Below are 25,062 nucleotides of genomic sequence, written 5' to 3'. Positions count from 1 at the left end.
CGTAGTCGGCAGGATTTGAACCTGCGCAGGAAGACCCAAACAGATTTCAAGTTTGTTGCCTTAACCACTCGGCCACGATTACAGTAAATACGCCAGCTGTTGGCTTCTTGCTACAATCGAACAGGGAGTGCGAGGCGGCGGCAACTTTTTTCAAGTTCGCTCTCCGTTTAAGAAACCTTTTACGCCATACGTGTAAGCAGACACACACCTCAGAGTACTTAAGGGTGGCTTCAAGTTGGAATGATAAAGTCTCCCCGTTCGGACATGAAAATAGAACTTTCTTAGACAGAAAGAAATCAACAACGGAGACATGTGGACGACGATTTCAGTCACTGCACTTTGAATAGCATTTTTACTCGAGTTACAGGAGATGCACGAATGGCCCTTGACCTACGCTCTTACGAATGCCTTGGAACATTCAAAGAGAACAGCCCTCAAGTCCTGCGGTTTATTATAATGCTGTTGCGTGTCGAGGCAGTATTTGACTCCGTCCTACCGTTGAGACACGGGGCGTACTGTAAATGAACTGCACCTGACAGCTTTAGAAAAACACCTGGGCTCAGTACGGTGCTGAGAGCTCAGCGTTGCTGTTGTTCTAATTAGCACGCACTGCATCGGCTATGACCCGAACTTTTCAATTATTCCGATCAGTAAGTCAACACGTAGTCCACATGAAAGGTAGAAATATTCTCTTGTCTGTCTCTTGTTTTTATAGAACTGAATGTCCCTGACAATGTACTGTTAGTTTTAATTGAAGAACGGCATCTGTGTTCAAATATACCAGACAAGTTTACGTAACTGCTCATGCAACACAGTTGTAATTAGTCAAGAAATAAAGTCGAACAACAGCTGCGAGTTTGATTCTGAACGTATGAGATTGCAGCGCCTTTTACTTCCATTGACAAATGATAGATATTCGAAGAGAGATCCTTCAGACCAGCAAGCAAACCCACGGCTATTTCGGTTTTCTATCTAGGCAACGTTGGTGTCTGCAATAGCATACATGAAAGCGTGATGCAATTTCTGTGGCTACATTTGTTGCACGTCATGCACAGTAAGAGTGTTTCTAACACCAAATACAAAGTCAACAATTAGCGATCACGCCTTCTCCTCAGTTAACCCACTGAAACCTTGCTGTTAACAGTTCTTTACTGCGTGCTTTACGAGCACCTACATATTGTGTCGGTTCTTTCAGCTTTATTCATTAGATTTTCAAAGGCATAAGTAGAGCACCAGAGGTGCGAACACAAAGTGTGTGGTTACCTGAAGAATTGATTTCCATGGCAGCGGGGACAAGCGATTTAGCGTTTTTATAGCACGAGGAAAGGAGATGCGGCACTACGCCTTTTCAGCGCAGGCACAAAGCGACGTGCGGCAGACGCCGTAGTCGGCAGGATTCGAACCTGCGCGGGGAGTCCCCAATGGATTTCGAGTCCATCGCCTTAACCACTCGGCCACGACTACAGCGAGCTCGCCGCTGCCGCATTCCTCCTATAATCTAACACGGAGTGCGAGGTGGCTGCGGAAACTTTTTCAAAGTCGCTCTCCGTTAAAAAAAAAAATACCTTTCACAAAATACGTGCCGGCAGACAGACACGCCTCAGAGGGTTTAAAGTTGGCTTCACGTTCAAATGATAAAGTCTCCCCGTCCAGATGTCAAAATGCAACTTTGGCAGACAGAAAAAACATCAACAAACCACAAATGTGGACAAGGATTTTACAAGCTGCACCACACTGCACTTTCAAAAGCATTTACATTCCTGTTAGACGCAGGAATTGCCTTTGATTTGCGCGCTTACGAACGCCATGGAAAACGAAACAAAAGTAAAGCCCTCAGCTCTTGCACTTGATTATAATGCCGTTACGTGTCGAAGCAGTAATTTACGTCATCCCACCACTGCAACACGGGGAATAGAGGGAAATGAGCACAAGGTGAGATATTTTTAATGTGTAAGGCTTCTGTAGTTTCTTTTTGAAATCATTGTTACAACATATTATGTAAAAGCATGTTGAAAAGAATCTACCTGCATTCCAGCGGCCCTGAGCAAGAGGCCGCTGTCCAGGAGGAAGAGATGCCAGAGGCTGCTCTAGAAACTGAAACAGAAGCGGATAAGGAAGGGGAAGATGTGAGCTCTGAAGAACTCTATCAGCAGTAAGACTTTTTATTTTTCAGATGTATCTATTTTTTACTAAAATTCTATTTGTCTTATAGGTATAAAATGTTTAAACCGGTGTTTTATATCCTTACAGGCCCTGAGTAGTTAAAAAGTATCAGCAGGCCGGAAGAGAGTGGCCCAAGCTGGACTCTATAGAAAGCACTCCCTGGATGCTCCTCTCCTGATTGGATTCAAACAGTACCTTACCAAGGATCTGGGAGTGGCAAATTATTCTCAGGAGGTATTTATTTTTTAAAGGCATTAAAAATTAAGCAATGGTATCTTCATTGTAAATGTTTTTGTTTCTTAGCTTAAAATTCACCCATGTGAAATGATGTCAGCCATAAACGTCATGACTCTATATTTCCTACCTGAATCTATTCTACTTAAATTATTACATTATACACAATTTGAGTTCATTTTAAAAAGTAAAAGGTAATGAAAGGAATGCATTTTCATAAGAAAGATAATACCGATATGCATGTGATAATCTTCCTTATATCATGTAGTGCGTCATTTGGACATTTTGTGGGCTTGAAATACAAAGAAAATCATGTTCTATGGTACAAGATAAATACCAAACTTAAGCTTTTATTTTAATTAGATTTGTTTATAAAGCATAAGCAATCATTTATTACATCGCTTCTTGAATTAAATCTTTTGACAAGAGGTAAGACTTCTATTTTACATTTAAACCCATGTTTAGCTGTGTTTTTTAGATTTAACTGAACCAATTTCTGTGTGTGATAATGTCCTTGAATTCTGACAACATTCACTAAATTACATGATATAAAACAGCTAATGTTTCTAGAGATAAAGTTTCTGGGATGCTTCTAATTACTTTTTATTACCAGGGACAGTTTAATTCACCTTGTACAGTACTGAAAGACCAAGATGCTTTTTTTAAAAGTTATTTAACATTTTATAGAACTTTGTCTACTATGGCAACATGATGAGCTTGGTGAAACTTGGAAAAATACTGCTTGGCCACTTATCTTAATATAAAGATAGGATAAAGGTTTATCTTTTGCACCTACCTGACCCCCAGGGAAGGTCAATGCTTTCTAAGTTGATGGTTCCCTACAGTAGACTGTACCTTATCTTCAAAGATAATGTATATTGACCCAAATCAGTTTTGGAATCCAATCTACTGACAAGATGGAGCACATCCTTTTTTCAGGATTTTAGCATCATACGTTTGGTATATTTAGTCCCTAATGCTGAAAGAAATGATCATAGAACATTTGGACACTTTGTGGGCTTGAAATACAAAGCAAATCATGTTCTATGGTACAAGATAAATACAAAACTTAAGCTTTTATTTTAATTAGATTTGTTTATAAAGCATAAGCAATCATTTATTACATTAATATATGTGAAAATAACATTTTAGCATCATACGTTTAGTATATTTAGTCCCTAATGCTGAAAGAAATGATCATAGAACATGACATCTAACCTTACCTGTGGCGTCTTTAATCCCTATTGCTCAATGCACGGTGAAAGCATTGCATACATGTGTCTGACAATGAGGAATGGGCCCCTGAGACAGTCATTTGCATGTTTCACAAACGATCGTATATTACTAGAGATTCTGTTTGGGATTCAGATGTGCATTCGGACAGCAATCCCTTTCAAGAAATGATATGTTCTGGATGAGGTCAAAGGTGATGGAACACTGTATTTAGGATGTGCTTGCAGTGATTGTGTGTCTCCTGCTTCAACGCAGTGATATATAGATGTGCTCCTGTAATTTATTGGTACATGCCCAGGGCAGTAAGCAGTCTGAGGATTTATTTCCAGACGGCATAGAGCAGTGAAGCAGTGAAGTAGTGCAACACACTGGATCATTATATTATTAGAATCTATTCTACTTAAATTATTACATTATACACAATTTGAGTTCATTTTAAAAAGTAAAAGGTAATGAAAGGAATGCATTTTCATAAGAAAGATAATACCGATATGCATGTGATAATCTTCCTTATATCATGTAGTGCGTCATTTGGACACTTTGTGGGCTTGAAATACAAAGAAAATCATGTTCTATGGTACAAGATAAATACATAACTTAAGCTTTTATTTTAATTAGGTTTGTTTATAAAGCATAAGCAATCATTTATAACATTAATATATGTGAAAATAACATTTTAGCATCATATTATTACATACAGGTCTCTAGCTTCAACACAGTGAGATATATATATGCTCAGTAATTTATTGGTACATGCCCAGAGCAATAATCAGAATGAGGATTTATTTTCAGACGGGCTACAGGTAGTGTTGTGAAATACTTCAACACACTGGATCGCAGATTTAGACCCCCTTCACTCTTAATCCTTAAAAACCAAAGAAATGAAGATATGTAGCAATCACATTGTAACAGGGGTGACAGTGACTTAATGCTTATACTAGTGGACTTCTGGTACCTTTAGGGTACGGTGTTCCCTGAAGGGCTCTCAAACCCCGCATTTCAGATGCCTAGCTGTATCGCTGATGTGTTGCACCTCAGAATCACTTTTAAACCTTACCTCTGCTATCTTTAATCCCTATTGCTCAACGCATGGTGAAAGTATTGCATAAATGTGTCTGAAAATGAGCAATGGGCACCTGAGAGTCATTTTCCTGTTCCACATGCAATTTCAACATTTTCCTTGGGAGACATCAAGCCAGCAAGCCACTGCTGTGGTTCAGTGGCCAGTGTGGAGTTCAGTGGCCCTGTTGTACACAGAAAGCACATTGAGTTCCTTGGACATGAAAAGTTCCAGATAAAAGCCATTTCTCATCCTTTCTCTTGTTGTCGATGTTGCTATTGTATGTAAAGGTGGCAACTTGCTCAGCGAGCAGGCGGAGCACACACCGAATGCAGATGTGTCTGAGTGGCGTGTCCAAGTGGCTGCAAAAGGACAGCACTCCCGGGGCGCCGTGGCTTAGTTGGTTAAAGCGCCAGTCTAGTAAACAGAAAATGCTCAGCGAGCAGGCGGAGCACACACCGAATGCAGATGTGTCTGAGTGGTGTGTCCAAGTGGCTGCAAAAGGACAGCGCTCCCGGGGCGCCGTGGCTTAGTTGGTTAAAGCGCCTGTCTAGTAAACAGGAGATCCTGGGTCTGAATACCAGCGGTGCCTTTTTTTGTTCTGTCTTCTTATTATTCCGATCAGTAAGTCAACACGTAGTCCACATGAAAGGTAGAAATATTCTCTTGTCTGTCTCTTGTTTGTATAGAACTGACCCTGACAATGTCCCTGACAATGTACTGTTAGTTTTAATTGAAGAACGGCATTTGTGTTCAAATATACCAGACAAGTTTATGTAACTGCTCATGTGACACTCAGTTGTAATTAGTCAAGAAATAAAGTCGAACAACAGCTGCGGTTTTGATTCTGAACGTATGAGATTGCAGCGCCTTTTACTTCCATTGACAAATGATAGAGATTCGAAGAGAGATCCTTCAGACCAGCAAGCAAACCCACGGCTATTTCGGTTTTCTATCTAGGCAACGTTGGTGTCTGCAATAGCATACATGAAAGCGTGATGCAATTTCTGTGGCTACATTTGTTGCACGTCATGCACAGTAAGAGTGTTTCTAACACCAAATAAAAAGTAAACAATTAACGATCACGCCTTCTCCTCAGTTAACCCACTGAAACCCTTGCTGTTAACAGTTCTTTACTGCGTGCTTTATGAGCACCTACATATTGTGTCGGTTCTTTCAGCTTTATTCATTAGGTTTTCAAAGGCATAAGTAGAGCACCAGAGGTGCGAACGCAAAGTGTGTGGTTATCTGAAGAACTGATTTCCATGGCAGCGGGGCCAAGCGATTTAGCGTTTTTATAGTACTAGGAGAGGAGAAGCGGCACTTCACCTTTACCGCGCAGGCACAAGGCAACGTGCGGCAGATGCCAGAGTCGGCAGGTTTCGAACCTGCGCGGGGAGTCCCCAACGGATTTCAACGCAGTGCGAGGTGGCTGCGGAAACTTTTTCAAAGTCGCTCTCCGTTAAAAAAAAATACCTTTCACAAGATACGTGCCGGCAGACAAACGCCTCAGAGGGTTTAAGGCTGGCTTCACGTTCAAATGATAAAGTCTCCCCGTCCGGATGTCAAAATGCAACTTTGGCAGACAGAACAAACATCAACAAACCACAAATGTGGACAAGGACTTTACAAGCTGCACCACACTGCACTTTCAAAAGCATTTACGTTCGTGTTAGACGCAGGACTTGCCTTTGATTTGCGCGCTTACGAACGCCATGGAAAACGAAACAAAACTAAAGCCCTCAGCTCCTGCACGTGATTATAATGCCGTTACGTGTCGAAGCAGTAATTTACGTCATCCTTCCACTGCAACACGGGGAATGGAGAGAAATGAGCACACGCTACGAATCGTCTCAATCACTCCCTAGAGTCGTAAGGCGCATTGAAGGGTGCACCCCCATCATTAATCGTTGCGCCTCTGTGAAAGGAAAGCTCTTGGGCAGTCTTTGAAACAGCTCGGATGAAACACTTGATTGCTTCCATGTGCATCTGGAGCCCACCCAGTGGGCAAAAGACGTATAATATACGTCTATTAAACGCATACCTTATACGTCTAAATGTGGTCTACAATTCGTCTAGAATGAAATTCTAATATACGTCTAAAGTTATACGTCAATTATACGTCTATGTTTAGACGTTCATTATACATAAATGGTTGGAGTTCTATTATACGGATAAATTTAGAGGACTATTATACATATATGGTTGGAGTTCCGGATAACTTTAGAGGTCTATTATACGGATAACTTTAGAGGACTATTATACGTATATGGTTAGAGGTCTATTATACGTATAACTTTAGACGTCTATTATACGTATATGGTTAGAGGTCTATTATACGTATAACTTTAGAGGTCTATTATACGTATAACTTTAGAGGTCTATTATATGTATATGGTTAGAGGTCTGTTATACGTATATGGTTAGAGGTCTATTATACGGATAACTTTAGAGGTCTATTATACGTATATGGTTAGAGGTCTATTATACGCATAACTTTAGAGGTCTATTATACGTATATGGGTAGAGGTCTATTATACATCAAAGATAGATTTTATAGGTGTAGAAACAAGTAAACCAAGCCAATGATTAGATTTAGAAATGTATTCTGAAAATACACATTCACACCTGAAACATATGTATTTCAAATTATACATTGTATACAATCAATCAACAATCAACATATGGGCAATAATCATAAAAAACACAACTAGTCTTAAACTTCAGCTACAAATTCTGGTAACATGGCAATATACAGTATAGTAATGACAAACACAAAACTAATTACATTAACACACTAACTCAAAACCACATTTTGATTCAAATATACACTTTAAAATGTACAACTTCTATATTTCCAAGAAAAAAAAATATTACAATGGAAGTTAAGATGATTTTTTTCCACTATTTGCAAACCCTGTCTAATTGTCCTAACAGTTAGAACCAAAAACCTATTATTTTCAGTGTCCAGATCTCCTGGCCCCCTGCCTTGCATATGCATTCTTCAAGTAACACATTGCATGCTCCTTTATTTCTTTTTCTGTTGATGTAGGGTGGGACTTCAGCACCGCAGCTAGGAGAAAATTATATAATATTACTTCCCAAATAAATGATGATTAATATCTTCTTTAGTATAATCTAAAAAATGAACGGTTTACTAAGCTCAAAACTGAAATAAATGTATAAAATTTGGCTTGCATCATAGCAGTTGAGCAATAAAGTCTGTCCTAATTAAAGAGTACCCAAAGTTTGAAAGTACAACATAGAATAAGAATAGAGAAACGGCAAAACGATTTTGTGTCATCTTCCCCATTCACACTATTTTATGTGCCATTTTTTGCTTATTCACGTACTATTTTAATCAAAATAATATTAAGAAAGATCTGTATGTATTCAGATAGTATTATTATTGTTCATACTTACTCGTCAAAAGAGGATTGCTGAGATATTTGCAGATATACTTCTACGTTTGAAAAACGTGTCCAAAATGGTGACCAACGAATACTAGCAATGCATTGTGGTATATAACCGGAAAATATGCTGGGTTCGATATTTTCTCAACGTATGCGTTTATTAATGTTGTCGATATTATGGTTGAAATATAACATTGATAATCAGCTATGAGCTGATGTGCAATTTTAACGCATGTAGTTAGTAAGGATCGGTCACTGTTGTATGGTATTATATATAATGACATTATGGAATAGGCTGGGGACAGGCCTGGCATCACGGGGGGAGGGGGGAATGTTGCCCCTTCAGTTTTGGGCAAAAAGATTTACCTAACTTAATTTGCGCCCTAAAAAAATAGTTGTACTTTGTCAATGGTCAGACAACACTAAATGACACGAACAGTCACTCAGTCTGTTTGATGGGCAGGAGGGCTATCCGTCCAGGAACTGCACATATCAGTGTCGTTATTGAGTGTCAACATTACGATCCTGTTTGCTCAGGTGGGCCGATTCCTTGCAGTAGTTTATCATTATACTTAAAATCGTTATATAACTAGGACTAGTTATAGCACTCTGTGCTTTCTGTTGGTTTTACAACATTTTTTCTTAACGATTCAGAACGTCCATGTAGCTGCAAAAATGAACGCTTATGGTACTTTTCGCTCCAGGCAATACTCTCCAGTGAGAGTGACGAAAAATGTGAAACTGAACTTCATCGCAAATACCAGATTGCTAGTCGATATCTTCTATCATGAAGCACTAATCAATGGCATAGCTGCGAGATTTCATTTGGGTAGCTGCACCATACAGCTCCGTTTCAACCGAAATATCACCCCCGCTCAGAATTTCAGACGCCCCCCTACAGATTTTTCCCCGGGCACCGCGCACTGATGGGGGACGGGGTTTCCAGGAAATGGTATCAACTTTTCTCAAGAAAATAAAAATAGAAACTCTATAGGCACTCAAACATTTTACTGTTTTTTTTTCAGGCAGGTGGCAAGACCCCTCCGCAAAACCCTTGTATGCCAAGCTGTGGGCATTGATTCGTCGAATATACGTATATTCACGGCGAAAATACGGCTATACGTATATATACGTCGCCTCGACGTATAATCAACGTCGAATTGCAACCGTAAAATCGACGACATTAATAAATGCATATATAACGTCGAAAACACATCTAACACTAGGAGTATACGGCACTCTGCACAGTGTACGAAGTAAATTATTTTCGCAGTAATTAATTTACACGTGTATAATAAATATAGTAAATATAATTAATTACTGCGAAAATAATTTACTTCGTACACTGCGCAGAGTGCCGTATACTCCTAGTGTTAGATGTGTTTTCGACGTTATATATGCGTTTATTAATGTTTATTTCACAGCGTCGTGCACCTTTTCATTGCTCTCGCTTTCAGAGCCTCCGCACGGCACACGACTCGACATCAGGAAGCACATTGAAGTGAAAGCAGGGAGCGCTGCGACATGCACTGTGCAGATCCCGCCACACTAAGAGGTATATAAGCGTCAAAGGCAAGTCATTCCGAGTTGGTCGTTTGTGTTTTCCGTTCAGACGCGAAATGCTGAAATGATCTCTCGGCTCTTCGGTTGTCATTTCTGCTCCGTAAAGGAATCACAGCACGCGTCGCCTTCCAGCACGCTGGGTCGGGACACGATGCCGGGGGTCGGAGCGTGCGATGTCTTCCTCGTTAGTATAGTGGCAAGTATCCCCGCCTGTCACGTGGGAGACCAGGGTTCGATTCCCTGACGGGGAGTAGCTTTTCTTTTACCTCCTTAGAGAAAGGACTGTCTTTCACTTCTCTGTTTTCTAACACAACGTCGTGCACCTTTTCATTGCTCTCGCTTTCAGAGCCTCCGCACGGCACACGACTCGACATCAGGAAGCACATTGAAGTGAAAGCAGGGAGCGCTGCGACATGCACTGTGCAGATCCCGCCACACTAAGAGGTGAGTGGGTCTGTTCGATGCACAAAGAACGCTTTGATAAGCGTCAAAGGCAAATCATTCCGAGTTGGTCGTTTGTGTTTTCCGTTCAGACGCGAAATGCTGAAATGATCTCTCGGCTCCTCGGTTGTCATTTCTGCTCCGTAAAGGAATCACAGCACGAGTCGGCTTCCAGCACGGTGGGTCGGGACACGATGCCGGGGGTCGGAGAGAGAGATGTCTTCCTCGTTAGTATAGGACCTGTCACGTGGACCTGTCACCTGTCCCCACCTGTCACGCGGGAGACCGGGGTACATCAGGACGCGCATTGAAGTGAAAGCAGGATGCGCTGCGACATGCACTGTGCAGATCCCGCCACACTAAGAGGTGAGTGGGTCTGTTCGATCACAGCGCTAGGCGAATCCCCAATCCCCTTTTGTGCGTGGCGACAGAAGAAGTCTGGTCTGTTTCCGCCCGGTTTCGATCCGGGGACCTTTCGCGTGTGAGGCGAACGTGATAAACACTACACTACGGAAACTGTGGTCAGATGTGCCCAGCGGCCCAGCGCTGAGCTTCGCCAATGCGATTCAGCTGCTTCCAGTGCCTTTATTGGGGTGCGCTGATGGACCGTGCTCTCTCTCCAGAGACCAGCACGCCTGTCATGGACGGAGCAGGAAAGACGGCGCCACATTCTACAGCCCTCTCCACGCAATCGACGAAATCGGGCTACTGAAGTGGAGAAAATCGCCTCTCCAGAAAGTGCAAATATCATCTTGGAGAGTATAAATCCTATTGCCGAAGGTCAGCCCTGTCTACCAGAGTGACCCTCCCACCTCCTGCAGCGATGGTCAGCTCGTCTCACACGCGAGAAGTTTCGGCTGGAAACAAGCGCCCCCTCTTCTCGCACGTTTTGCACGTTGAGTAGTTTTAATGCGGCTCCTTCGTACACAGTGCTGATCTTTTGGAAAGCAGGAGGCAAAATTGACACGTTCCCATACCGGGAGTCGAACACGGGCCATCTGGGTGAAAACCAGGAATCCTAACCGCTAGACCATATGGGAGTGCGCAACCCTGCTGTTCCGGGCATCATGCAAGCAAACTACATAAATATGAGAAAACACGCAAGAGAGTTGTCACTCAGAGTGTCGAAGGGTCGATGTATACTGGGGCTCAGTTGAAATGCAACGTCAGGACTTTCCCGAATTATGTCACACGAAGAGAGCACAGCCTTTTCCGCCCTGCCCCGTGTGTATCGGTAACTCGCCGTGATCGTATAGTGGTCAGTACTTTGCGTTGTGGCCGCAACAACCCCGGTTCGAATCCGGGTCACAGCAGAATAGGGGCGTCTGCTTTTACTACTTGCACGAGTGAAAGCAAAAAAAAGCCAATTGATGTGAATGAACGGCGCTTTACAGAGGAGTACTGCCTGACTGGATCGTTGATGAACGACAGGGACCACTCCGACCTCTTCTCGGGTTTCTTCAATGACTTACTAAGGATCTTCTTCACATTCGCCCATGCAGGGGAAGCCAGTTACACCAAAGCAAACGCAGGAAAGTGCAATTCAAGCAGAGACCAGGAGGGACTTGTTTACACCGAGAGTGGTTGGAGAATGGAACAATGCGCCCAGCCCTGTTGCTGGAGCCGATTCTTGATGAGATCTTGGGCTCACTAAGAAGCCCCCGCTGGATGCTAATCTTTCTGTTGTTCTTGCAGGTCCTGCGCTGCTTTTGAGCCGACAGAGCTCGTCCTGATCTGTCGGCACAGCCCAATTGCAAATGATCGGCTCCGCATACAGAAGGAACGTGCGTTTGGTACAAGAGTGCATGAAGGCACCGGAAATACATTGGGAACAAATGACCGGTCGCTCAATACCTCTGTGAAGTACAGGAGCGTGCAAAACGAGGCTGTTTCCACCCAGTCTCGAACCGGGGACCTTTCACGTGTTAGGCAAACGTGATAGCCGCTACACCACGGAAACCTGCAGGGATTGCTGCTGGTGTCTCGCTTGCGTTTCGGGCTGAGAAAGGGACACGTCACTTTAGGCAGGGGGCGCTGGAGAGAGGAACAAAGGGCGCGATGAAACAAAACACCGAAACCCGGGATCGAGCCAGGGACCTTTAGAACATACTCTCACGAATCGTTAGAATACGTGCGTTTGATCATCAATTGCGTAACAACCACATTCGTTCGACTTGAGCCATCAAGCTCATAGTTTTCAAATCTTGAAAGCTGTCATTGAGCACATCATAGTGTGCAGTACGCCCCGTAACTTGCGCACTTCAACAGAAAGAAGAGCAGACAGCTCCATAAATATGCGAGGCGCAGAGAGTGCAAGGCGAGCCGCACACGTTTCGGTGGCTGAGAGAGGGCAGTTTTTGCTTCTGCATTTCCCAAGTAAGGACGCATGACAACAAGCGATCGCGGTGCTCATTTACGACATAGTGGTGATGAGTTTTCAGTACGTGTTCTTTTGAACGAGCAATGAGGTTGCTGCCTTGGACAGCTGACTGCACGCTCTCATTGTGCCACGTGATGAGTATTCACCAGGCTCGTTCAGTCATTAGTCACATTCCATCGTTTGCCATAAGCAGATGCTGCAAGGTGATGTGGATATCAGTTCCCAGTCTTGTGGACGAGGACAAAAAGAACACACAAGGGCTCATCCGCGAGTTGAACCCAGGACCTCCCACACCCTAAGCGAGAATCATACCCCTTAACCAATGAGCCATGGCAGCACTTTCCATTTTATTTTGTCAGCGAGCTTGAGGACGGGGGAGAGGCGTCATTCGCTCGTCCAGTCAGACCTTCATCAATAAGTCAAGAAAGCTGCAATTACACGACTGCCTTGCAGACGAAGGGCAGTGAACTGCACCGGTAAGAGGGGAACAAGCGGCACTAGGCGACACCGAGGCATGAGCCCCAGCGAGGGGGGCTAGCTTGCATGGTACAGCGCTCGCTTTGCATGCGAGAGGTAGCAGGATCATTTCCCACGTCCTCCAGGTGTGTGCTTAGAGCTTGATGTGCCGAAAGGTGTCCTTTAGCCTGTGGTCACGCCTTGCATGGAGAGCGTCATGCAGCTGTCAATCATTTCGCAGCCACGCCCCCTCTTCATCTTCTCTCTGCCTTAAGCGTCTCCGCCACTCTCTCTTGACATTTCATGTCAGCATGTCAGAAGTCCGAGTGACGTTTTTAATGGCTGAGTGAGGGCACGATGCTGAAGCAGAGAGGCCACTTCAGCCAGAGAGACTTGTGCTAGGTGAGATCTGAAAAACAGACTCGCAACAGAAACAGACCAAAAAAGTATCGGTGAGATCAAAAGGCAAATGCAACATCCAGCAGAGGGCGTCTAAAGATTAGGGAACGGGCGACTGAAATCCATATGAGGCAAACTTTCCGGCTGTGTACTGCAGCTGGCCTCGTTGGCGTAGTTGGTAGCACGTCAGTCTCATCATCTGAAGGTCCTGAGTTTGATCCTCACACGGGGCAGGGCTGCTTCCTCTCTTGCTCTTTTCAAACACTTGCGGCAACTGTTCGCTCATAACCACTTCTGGAATGCGTGACCTTTACACGGGGGAGAAGCAACGCCGCATCCCTTTTCTAAAGAACATTCACATTCAGAAATAAGTCAAGAAATTTGCCATTACTTTCGCTCGCGCTGCTGTCAGCCTGCCCATGTTGCCAAAGAAAGATTCACTCGGCGTCAACATGACAGAACAGCGATCACTTGAAAACACTGTTCCACACTCCGTAAGCAAGAACTTCAGTGTTTGCAGTCACCCGATATGCCGATAGTCAAAGGAGCACAAAACACGAAGCGTCAAAAGACAAGATGAGTTGATGGAAAGAGCGTTGAATTGATGAGCACAAAAGTTCAGCTCGTACAATAGGCAACGAAGGTCCCGGCGTCATCATCGCACTTGAAAGGACTGCCTTGCAGACTAAGGGCAGTGGGAGGTTGCTGTTTTGAGATGGAGGCATTGGGATGGTGGGCCGAGATCTATTCTTCTTAAGGAATTCTTCATCGTGAAAGATCGGTCCACAGGTCATCCAAAGAACTTACAAATTTTTTGGACTCAGGGAATCACGTGCTTCCGGAAGGGAGTGAAGTGCTCAAACACATGACATGCCCCCTTGATCTCACATGCACAATTCTGCTGCAACATGCACAGCTACCGTCCACACCAGGCAGTGGGGCTTCAGCAGAATTTGCTACGCCACCTGCAATTACATATCCAGCTGCACACATATACATGGCCCCTCTGTCCTTTTCAGGATCTCAAAAAAAAGCATAGCGTGGTTTTCCTGCAACCTGATTGACCGCATCTCCCTCAGAATGTGCCCCGTTGCATTCATTGCTGAAGCAGGACGGAGGCTAACGGGCATGCCAGAACAGTTAGGCTCAGCGATCTCTCCAAAATATTGTGGTTGTAGTGGAAGAAATATGGTTTAAATTGTACCTTGGTATTTCAAACTCTCTCTAGAATGTTATCCATTTCTATTTTATTTTGACAGTAACTGGCTAATGACACTAGATGAAAAGAGAAGAAAGAAAACACAACGTTTCGGCCGTGGAGCCTTCTTCAGGTGAGGGCTCCACGGCTGAAATGTTGTTTTCTTTCTTCTCTTTTAAGCATGGAATAGACCTATTACTTGTTCCTTTGCAGCCTACGCATGCTGACACAGCTCCCCACCTGAACTGCTAATGATGCCTGGTAGTTTGTGGTACTTGGGTATTGTCTTATGTTTGCTCAAACTGCATATGTGTGATTGCATATTTTTGGGTATTTTCATATGTCAATATTTAATTCACTGACATTCCTGTATGCTTGGAAGAAAGGTAGATTGGATTTGGCACAGGACGCCTGCCCATATTTGTTGATCATTGTTGGGCTGGAAAAACAATGATAAAAAGTGTATGAAAAAAGCTCTCTCCAATATTTCCCTTCTCTTCGCCATGGTTACACTGCCCGTTCTTTCCGTCTTTTGTCCTTCAACAAAGATTCCAGGGCTCTTTTTCCACCATAATATCAGAAGCCAAAAAATAACCATCTAATGTGTAAACAGCATTTGTAATGTTGGTAGCTGGAAGAGGTCAAGTATGTTTGCAAGACCTAGCTGATTACACCACAGACTTACTTTGTTGTTGTCAGTTTTTTTTTTCTCTTTTAAAGGCTGTAGGTGGGGTGTGATGGACTGTACCACTATCATAGAAGATTTTTTCAGGACACATCGCAGTTCCATAGTCGAATTTATCAATAGTAGAATTCCATAGGACCTTATTTACCAACATATTACCCAGTGTGAGACTCTGCCAGTAAACCTCAGAGCATTGAGTTCTCCACTGATAAAGATGGCTGTCTGAAGTCATGAAATCCACTGCTGGGATGCCTGAGAGACAGTAATTGAATCTTGGCTGGAATTAGGCTTTCTATTAGTGTTGATCTTTGGGAATTATGTGGTAAAAAGGGAAAACTCCTTTACTTTAGTCACTTTGAATGTTCAAATGTACAGAACCTGCAAAACTAAGCAATGAAAAAAATCCATCACCACTCTCATGATAGCATAACTCATAGTCTCTGCTGTTGTGTAACAATACACACTTTCAATTTTCTTATCGCCTGTCTCCAGAGAGAATGTTGTTAGTGCTGATGACCTTGAATTAGACCTTGTTGACTCTGTAAAACAATCTTCCTCTGCTTGATTTTCACTCAGATTGATTTTGTTCTCAGATTATTCCTGGCAGGACTGAGTTTCTAGGAAATGAAAAGTGAAAGAAAAAGTACAGAAGATCAGCCCTTGAATATACAACATTGTGCAGTGAGATTGTTAAATGTATTAGCTGCTATCCTGTGCTAGAGCCTGTCGTGGTAAGCAGTGGATGACAGGATCTAGCACAGATACTAATGAAACACTGTTAATGAAAGATAAAACACTTGAGTCTTATTTTAGTTTTCCATTTCCCTTTCATTTGTGATGTACTGTACAACAGGCCACAGAACATGCACAAAAACAGATATGCACACATTCACACCAGGCAATGACAGTCTGCCCAGTCAGAATCTGAGCTGAGGTATCAGAATTCTGAATTCCCTGAATTCTGTCATGGATCATCCACAATAAGGGCAATATTTGAACACGAGGATCCCCAGGAGAGAGCCTAGTAACATAAATCTTGGAGCAAAAGCAGATGATTAACTTCATAGTTTGTGTGGTTGAGCCAAAGTTGAGCAGGAGGATATGTGAGTCACCATTCTTAGAAATGGATCCAACTTCAGACAGGCGTCAAAAGTAAGAGTATACAGTGCTGGGGCAATGACACTTCAATGATCAGAAGGATAACAAGAGTTTTAATGCATTGAAATTGATTTTCTGGTGATGCACACTGTCATGGAACTATTAATTTTTAAGGATCACTTACTGACGTCAGACAGCTGCCAATTCTCCAGACTGGAAGGATGAACAGTTTATCCCCCTAGGTACCATATTTCCATATTTCGAAGCATTGGAATAATACATGTCATACAGCAACATAAAAACAGGAAGACAAGTATCACAGCCCCTATAATCGGTGTTAGTAACTTAAAAGAAAAACATTCCCCCTGGCCCAAACAGTGATTCTAACCAGGAGAGAAAAGCCGGTGTATCTTTTATGCCTCTCTCTTTATTCACCTTGTCTTTTAGTTCTTTCAAATGCTGAATAGCGAGCGTAAGATTTCCGTAATCATAGTCATTAGCTGGAATATATGTACAACAGGAGTCTCCTACTAAAGCATAGACTCCTCCAGATGCTGCATTTTGAAGGTCCAGCACGAACCTGTTCTGAAGTGCCATTAATCTAACTCCCCTTAATTCTTGTTTGATAGCGTCTAACGTGATATTAATAAAAGAGTACATTTCATAAAAAGTCGCATGGGTGAGGCTGTAGACTGAGGCATTAAAGCACATATATAACAAGATGCATTAAATTTCTTTAACTTTACAGTATGATTTATAAATTTATACCACAAATTACTCATATCCCCCTCATTATCAGTTTCATTCAGCCAGTTTGTATACAAAGAGGCTTCGTGTTTAGATTCTTCCTCTTTTGGGGTGGTGACAGGCTTCTACATAAAAAGGAAAAAGGCTGTGCACATCAGTCCCAAGCAGGTTATCCCCATCTGTCCTTGTGGAGACATCACTCCTGCGCTTTGCTCAGTTCGTTTGTGACCTTTTTACAGTGGGAAGCATGAATCCAGGGCACCATTTCTGTGACCTTCACAGCAGTGGCAGTGGTCAGCAGCACCTGGTACAGCCCCCTCCACCTGAGTGAACACCATTTCTTTTTCCTGAAGTCTTTCACCAGAATCCAGTCTCCTTATTCACTCATTAGTTCTTACAGCACAGGTAAATCCCTGTGGGCTGGAGCCCAGCATAATCCTAGGCTTTTTTGGTCAACATTGGTCAACAGATTGGTCAACAACTGGGTAATAACTCTTAGAAAAATCTACACATTGTTCCCCTGCCTCAGCTGTGACGTTTTGCAGAACAATTCTAGCTGAAGTTGTAAAATTTCTCTTTGTTCCGTTCCTGCAAAACATCTTATTATGAACAAATAAACCACAATAATCATTTGCATCTAGGGGAATCACTCCCAAGGGTAACCCCCCTTAAAGCTATATTGTTCTACCCATCAGGTTCTGCCACTAGATAAGAGAACCTTTCCCATGAAATCATTTTTTGACCTTCATGATCCCTTCAGGGCGTACAATTAGCACAGAAGCAGCAGCTTTAGTCCACATGTTTTTCAAACAGGATATTAACGATATGATCATAACGAATAATACCAGACCCACAAATATGTATTGAACCAGAGACCCTCTCCATGTTCCTAGCACAGACTGTAGCCATGCACCAATACCCCAATCATCTGGATTGCAGGATTTACGAAGAAAATTATTTTCGCAGTAATTAATTTATTATATTTACTATATTTATTATACACGTGTAAATTAATTACTGCGAAAATAATTTACTTCGTACACTGTGCAGAGTGCCGTATACTCCTAGTTGCGGCACACACGATACATACAGTAAAAAGCCTCAGGCACTGTGTTAGATGTGTTTTCAACGTTATATATGCGTTTATTAATGTCGTCGATTTTACGGTTGCAATTCGACGTTGATTATACGTCGAGGCGACGTATATATACGTATAGCCGTATTTTCGCCGTGAATATACGTATATTCGACGAATCAATGCCCACTGGGTAAACTCTTGAGCAAACTCTGAACCAGCTCTAAGGAAACTAATCCGATTAGACGTTACTTTGACATCTTTTTACGCTCAGTGCTGGATTGCTCAAACTCCAGCTAGGGTTAGGGTTAGCATTCCCACGCTACTTAGACACTTTGTTTACGCTCAGTGCTGGATTTTGGGAACTTCAGGACGAGTGGGAATTTTCTCCTATCTGTCAATTCTGTTTTGTTTTGGAGACTCTTGGCTGCCTATGTTGTACAGTGCAGCGTGAAGGAAACATTTTCCAAAACTGTGTCAGCTCAAAAGTTGTAAGAAAACCTCTCCAGCTGCTTTAACTCTCTTCATATTTGTCATTTAATGTGACACTCGATGTATAACTGGAGCCTCACATATGCAAATGGTGAGGCTCCAGTTCAACACCACTTTACAGTATCTGACAAAAGCATGGCAGACTGTGCCATGACCGGCAGATAACTTCTGCTTATTTTTACCATATTAAACATTGGAAATCCAACCACTTGCATTTGTGACACTTGATTTTGACTCCACCTAAGACACTCTTAAATCTTCAAACACTTTTCTCTTCTCCCGCAACACTCTTGTCTGTCGGCACTATGTGGCAGCGTTGCATGACAACCCATCTCACCACGGAAAGGAACCTAACAGCTTTGGTAAGAGAGGGGAAAAGAACCTGGCCCGTACGGGGATCGAACCCGTGACCTTGGCATTATTAGCACCACGCTCTAACCAACTGAGCTAACCAGCCTCACGATGGTGGTCCTCTCTGTGCTGCAAATAATCGAACTCAGGGAATTTCTTTTGCCCTCCTTTGAATAGAAAGCCGTGTAATTCAGTGTACGGGCTTTCTCGTGCAGTTTCATGGTTCTTGTAACCCAAATCCTACACTGGCCTGAAGAGTCCCCCCATTTCACAGCATTTTTCAGCTGATTTAAAATGTACCTAAAGGAGAAGCATTATTGAAGACCATCAATTACCAAGAGCTTTTGTCAAAGGTTTTGGTGGTCATTTTTAATGACCACAGAGCACTATGACCTCGGTTTTACATCTCATCCGAAAGACAGCGCCCTTTTACAACACAGCGTCTCCGTCACTATGCTGGGACATTGGGACCCGCACAGACCTCAGGGTGAGTGCCCCCCCGCCGGCACCATTAACACCGCTTCCAGCTGGAAGCTTTGTTTTTCCCTGTAGCTTACCCTCATCCGGGTACTGACCTGGCTCACACCTGCTTAGCTTCAGTGGGTTTTCAGTTGCGAGTTGCAAGGGGATGCAAGTGATGGAGCTGCTCGCTGCAAAAGCCACTACATTGGCCGGGAATCAAACCCAAGCCTCCCGCGTGGCAGGCAAGAATTCTACCACTGAACCACCAATGCTCAGTGTCTGGGCCTTCAAAAAAGACGCTTTTTTGGTGCTCTGTGCAAAAAGCGTCGACATATGCTTCCAGCTGCAAAATGCCATTCGCGGATGCTGAAGAATTTATTTTCAAGGCAGCGGGTACAAGCGATTGGGCGTTTTAAAACCACCAGGAACAGCAAAGAGGCGCGCTTCTTTGCTTGCGCCGGAACACACCGACTGGAGGCGGACAATGTAGTCGGCAGGATTCGAACCTGCGCGGGGAGACCCCAATGGATTTCTAGTCCATCGCCTTAACCACTCGGCCACGACTACAGCAAGCCCCGCTGCCGCTGCGTTGTTGCTACAATCTTACCTGGATCGCGAGGCGCCGGCGGAAGCCTATTTCAAAGTCGTTCTCCGTTTCAAAAAAACATTTCCAAAATACAAGCCTTGCAGACAGACACGCCTCAGAGGACTTAAGGGTGGCTTCATGTCGGAATGATAAAGTCTCCCCGTCCGGACATGAAAATTCCACTTTGTTACACACAAAAAAAGAATCAACAACAGAGAAATGCCCACAAGCATTTGAAAAGCCGCACCACGTCGCACTTGAAATACCTCTTACATTAGTGGTAGACGCAGGAATCGCCTTTTTATTTACGCTCTTACCAACGCGATGGAAAGCAAAACAAAGCAAAGCAGAGCAAAACAAAACGAACAAACGAAAACCCTCACGTCCCGCACTTGCATATAACGCCGTTACGTGCCCAAGCGGTATTGTACGTCATCCTAGCACTGCACCCCGAGGCGTACGGCATATGGGAACGAACACACGCCACGAATCGTCTCGAATCACTCCCTACAGCTGTAAGGCGCCTTAAAGCATGCACCCCCAATTTTCTTCTTTGCGCATCTGTGAAAGGTAAACTCTTGAGCAAACTCTGAACCACCTCTAAGGAAACTAATCCGATTAGACGTTACTTTGACTCATCCTTTAAGAGACCTTTCTTAATTGGAGAAATCAATGATTTCGAATGAATTCTGTATGCGTTAAAAGACAGCTATACACAGAAAACATGCAGGACACTGCTCATGATGTTTCCCGAGCCGAAACACAGTGCGTTTTTCCAAGCCATCTGACCAAGCCTGCCCACTGAAAACTGCAGGAGATCGTGTAAAGACGTTCAAGTTTGTAACTACTGCACGCACAGGAAGCAGAATAAATTCCTCTATTCAAACTGTCAAAGGTTTGCTTTGCGAACGCTGCAGGACATCGCACAATCTCTTTTGAACAGGGACAAACGATTTCTTATGGGGCGCAGTAAGTACAGACGTTTAAAAAGCTCCACTCATGCCAATGATGCAGCATGAAGAAGCGCAACCTAAAGTTTGCATTCCTAGCACTGTTGCATTCCCCGCATCAGTAGCTAAGAGAATATAATTTACGACTCTTGTTAATACAGTTTCAGAAACCAGACTGAAATTTCTCAAGTATATTATTTGAATCCATTTGATGTTGGGCAACAACTATTCTTTCAAGACTTTTAGATTGAAATGGGACCTTTGAGACAGGCCTGTAGTTGTTAAGAACTTGTGGATCCAAATTTGACTTCTTAAGGAGCGGTCTAAGAACCACTACCTTAAATTGATCATGTACGACGCCTGACGCAAGCGATGCATTCATCATACTAATTATAGGTCCTGCCAGTCCTTCGAGGGAATCTTTGACTAGCTGAGTGGGGATGGGATCTAGCGAACAGGTGGTTGACTTTGTCTTACGTCTGTGTTCATGAGTCCACCATAAGAAGAAATCTGAACAGGAGTGGTGATCATGCGAGGTCACCACGGAGGAAACCACTGCTCTCCCCCCAAAAAAAACCACCACTGCCCCTCTCAAGTTTGCTAAAGACCACATGGATGTTCCACAACTCCTGGAACAATGTTCTGTGGACAGACGTGACAAAAGCTGAACTTGTTGGTAAATGTGCACAGCGTTATGTTTGGAGATAACAAAACACCGCATACCAACTCCAAAACCTCATCCCACCTGGGAAGCATGGCGGAGGCTGTACGGCTTGCAATCATCGAGGGACCGATGAATTCCAAGATGTATCAGGAAATTCTACAGCAGAATGTCAGGGTGTCTGCCTGTGATCTAAAACTCGAAAGACGCTGGGTCATGCAGCATGACAAAAACAAAGGAGTACATCAACAACAGAGTGGCTGAAACAGTAGAAATTCCGTATGTTGGGATGGCCAAGTAAGAGTCCTGACACACACGCTTTCACTCATATGAGCTACACGGCTACCAAGATGATCTCAGATGCGCCGAGCTGGTACGGAACATATTGAACTGATCGACGGCGAATTGTCTCTCAGACAGGCTTTTCACCTCTAAGCTCCCTGACTGACAGTGATCAGCTAGGTAGTAAAACAGTCAGCTGCTTCTAAGCCTTAAACAGCTGCATCTCGGCGCTTCCACGGAGAGATGATTTGAAAGCCGAACATCGCCCATTGGGAACACCTTACTATCACTAGTTTAAGAGACTCTTAAGGTCTTGCAGAGGTGCCTGTCTAATAGCATGCGCTTTGCAAGCTATAGGTGTTTAGGCTGAGGCAGAATGCCTGTTAACAAAATGTTTTTCTAAAGGGGCCTCGCACTCTTTTCCAAGCAATGGTCACCATCCCCACCGAGTGTCACAATGTAGTCATGTCCTAGGACATCACCTGTTAGTCTCCATTTGTCTGCAACCAACACTTTAGGTTACGGGGTCACAACCGCACCCCGGAGACCAGAGGAGCCGTTGGCATTCTGGCGGCGCAGATTGGGCTGAAGATGGGGCGCTTGAATCTCGCTGTTGGAGGCCGTCTGAAACTGACCCAAGCCTTTCCCTTGAATTAAATGTAAATAAGAAATGAACCCCAGATGCACATGGAATCAATCACGTGTTTCCTTTGAGCCGTTTCAGAGACTGCTCCAGAGTTTACCTTGCACAGATGCGCAAAGATTAATGATGGGGGTGCACGCTTCCAGGCGTCTTACAACTGTAGGGACTGATTAGAGACAATTCGTAGCTTGTGCTCATTTCCCTCTATTCCCCGTGTTGCAGTGGTAGGATGACTTAAATTCCTGCTTCGACACGTAACGGGATTATAATCAAGTGCAGGAGCTGAGGGCTTTAGTTTTGTTTCGTTTTCCATGGCGTTCGTAAGCGCGCAAATCAAAGGCAATTCCTGCGTCTAACACGAATGTAAATGCTTTTGAAAGTGCAGTGTGGTGCAGCTTGTAAAATCCTTGTCCACATTTGTGGTTTGTTGATGTTTTTTCTGTCTGCCAAAGTTGCATTTTGACATCCGGACTGGGGGACTTTATCATTTGAACGTGAAGCCAGCCTTAAACCCTCTGAGGCGTGTCTGTCTGCCGGCACGAATCTTGTGAAAGGTATTTTTTTTAACGGAGAGCAACTTTAAAAAGGTTTCCGCAGCCACCTCGCAGTCCGTGTTTGATTATAGGAGGAATGCGGCGGCGGGGAGCTCGCATTTGTCGTGCTCGAGTGGTTAAGGCGATGGGCTCGAAATGCGTTGGGGCTTCCCCGCGCAGGTTCGAAACCTGCCGACTCCGGCGTCTGCCACACGTCACCTTGAGCCTGTGCGGCAAAGGCGAAGTGCCGCTTCTCCTTTCCTGGTACTATAAAAATGCTACATCGCTTGGTCCTGCTTCCATGGAAAGCAGTTCTTCAGGTGATTCTAGTCTCTTACCAAAGCTGTTAGGTTCCTTTCCGTGGTGAGATGGGTTGTCATGCAACGCTGCCACATAGTGCCGACAGACAAGTGTGTTGCGGGAGAAGAGAAAAGTGTTTGAAGATTTAAGAGTGTCTTAGGTGGAGCCAAAATCAGGTGTCACAAATGCAAGTGGGAAGATTTCCAATGATTAATATGGTCAAAATAAGCGGAAGTTACCAGCTGGTCCGGCACAGTCTGCCATGCTTTTGTCATATACTGTAAAGTGGTGTCGAACTGGGTGTCGAACTGGAGCCTCACCATTTGCATATGTGAGGCTCCAGTTATACATCGAGTGTCACATTAAATGACAAAAATGAAGAGAGTTAAAGCAGCTGGAGAGGTTTTCTTACAACTTTTGAGCTGACACAGTTTTGGAAAATGTTTCCTTCACGCTGCACTGAACAACATAGGCAGCCAAGAGTCTCCAAAACAAAACAGAATGGACAGATAGGAGAAAATTCCCACTCGTCCTGAAGTTCCCAAAATCCAGCACTGAGCGTAAACAAAGTGTCTAAGTAGCGTGGGAATGCTAACCCTAACCCTAGCTGGAGTTTGAGCAATCCGGCACTGAGCGTAAGAAGATGAGTCAAAGTAACGTCTAATCGGATTAGTTTCCTTAGAGCTGGTTCAGAGTTTGCTCAAGAGTTTACCTTTCACAGATGAGCAAAGAAGAATGTTGGGGGTGCACGCTTCAAGGCGCCTTACAGCTGTAGGGAGTGATTCGAGACGATTCGTGGCGTGTGCTCGTTCCCATATACCGTACGACCCGGGGTGCAGTGCTAGGATGACTTACAATACCGCTTGGACACGTAACGGCGTTATATGCAAGTGCAGGACGTGAGGGTTTTCGTTTGTTTGTTTTGTTTTGTTTTGCTCTGCTTTGCTTTGTTTTGCTTTCCATCGCGTTGGTAAGAGCGTAAATAAAAAGGCGATTCCTGCGTCTACCACTAATATAAGAGCTATTTCAAGTGCGACGTGGTGCGGCTTTTCAAATGCTTGTGGGCATTTCTCTGTTGTTGATTCTTTTTTTGTGTGTAACAAAGTGGCATTTTCATGTCCGGACGGGGAGACTTTATCATTCCGACATGAAGCCACCCTTAAGTCCTCTGAGGCGTGTCTGTCTGCAAGGCTTGTATTTTGGAAATGTTTTTTTGAAACGGAGAACGACTTTGAAATAGGCTTCCGCTGGCGCCTCGCGATCCAGGTAAGATTGTAGCAAGAACGCAGCGGCGGTGGGGCTTGCTGTAGTTGTGGCCGAGTGGTTAAGGCGATGGACTAGAAATCCATTGGGGTCTCCTCGCGCAGGTTCCAATCCTGCCGACTACGTTGTCCGCCTCCAGTCGGTGTGTTTCGGCACAATCAAAGAAGCGCGCCTCTTTGCTGTTCCTGGTGGTTTTAAAACGCCCAATCGCTTGTACCCGCTGCCTTGGAAATAAGTTCTTCAGCGTCCGCGAATGGCATTTTGCAGCTGGAAGCAGATGTCGATGCGTTTTGCACAGAGCACCAAAAAAGCGTCTTTTTTGAAGGCCTAAGCACTGAGCATTGGTGGTTCAGTGGTAGAATTCTCGCCTGCCACGTGGGAGGCTCGGGTTCGA

The 25,062-nt window shown here is 44.0% G+C and overlaps 5 non-coding genes across 5 annotated transcripts; all 5 read right to left on the bottom strand.

Annotated features, from left to right (window-relative positions):
• trnas-uga (transfer RNA serine (anticodon UGA)) lies at nucleotides 1-82 on the bottom strand. Its single transcript has one exon. It is a non-coding gene; the product is annotated as a tRNA-Ser (tRNA).
• Nucleotides 83-1,382: 1,300 nt separating this feature from the next.
• On the bottom strand, nucleotides 1,383-1,464 carry trnas-cga (transfer RNA serine (anticodon CGA)). The gene has a single exon. It is a non-coding gene; the product is annotated as a tRNA-Ser (tRNA).
• Nucleotides 1,465-11,075: 9,611 nt separating this feature from the next.
• Nucleotides 11,076-11,147, bottom strand: trnae-uuc (transfer RNA glutamic acid (anticodon UUC)). Its single transcript has one exon. It is a non-coding gene; the product is annotated as a tRNA-Glu (tRNA).
• Nucleotides 11,148-19,020: 7,873 nt separating this feature from the next.
• Nucleotides 19,021-19,094, bottom strand: trnai-aau (transfer RNA isoleucine (anticodon AAU)). Its single transcript has one exon. It is a non-coding gene; the product is annotated as a tRNA-Ile (tRNA).
• An 841-nt stretch (nucleotides 19,095-19,935) lies between these two features.
• trnas-aga (transfer RNA serine (anticodon AGA)) lies at nucleotides 19,936-20,017 on the bottom strand. The gene has a single exon. It is a non-coding gene; the product is annotated as a tRNA-Ser (tRNA).
• Nucleotides 20,018-25,062: the final 5,045 nt, after the last annotated feature.

Source organism: Lepisosteus platostomus, unplaced genomic scaffold (genome assembly GCF_059453375.1).
Source record: "Lepisosteus platostomus isolate fLepPlt1 unplaced genomic scaffold, fLepPlt1.hap1 Scaffold_104_H1, whole genome shotgun sequence".
In the NCBI taxonomy this organism is placed as follows: Eukaryota; Metazoa; Chordata; class Actinopteri; order Semionotiformes; family Lepisosteidae; genus Lepisosteus; species Lepisosteus platostomus.
The sequence above is the reverse complement of the archived record's forward strand: the minus strand, read 5'-3'. Positions and strand labels throughout refer to the sequence as shown.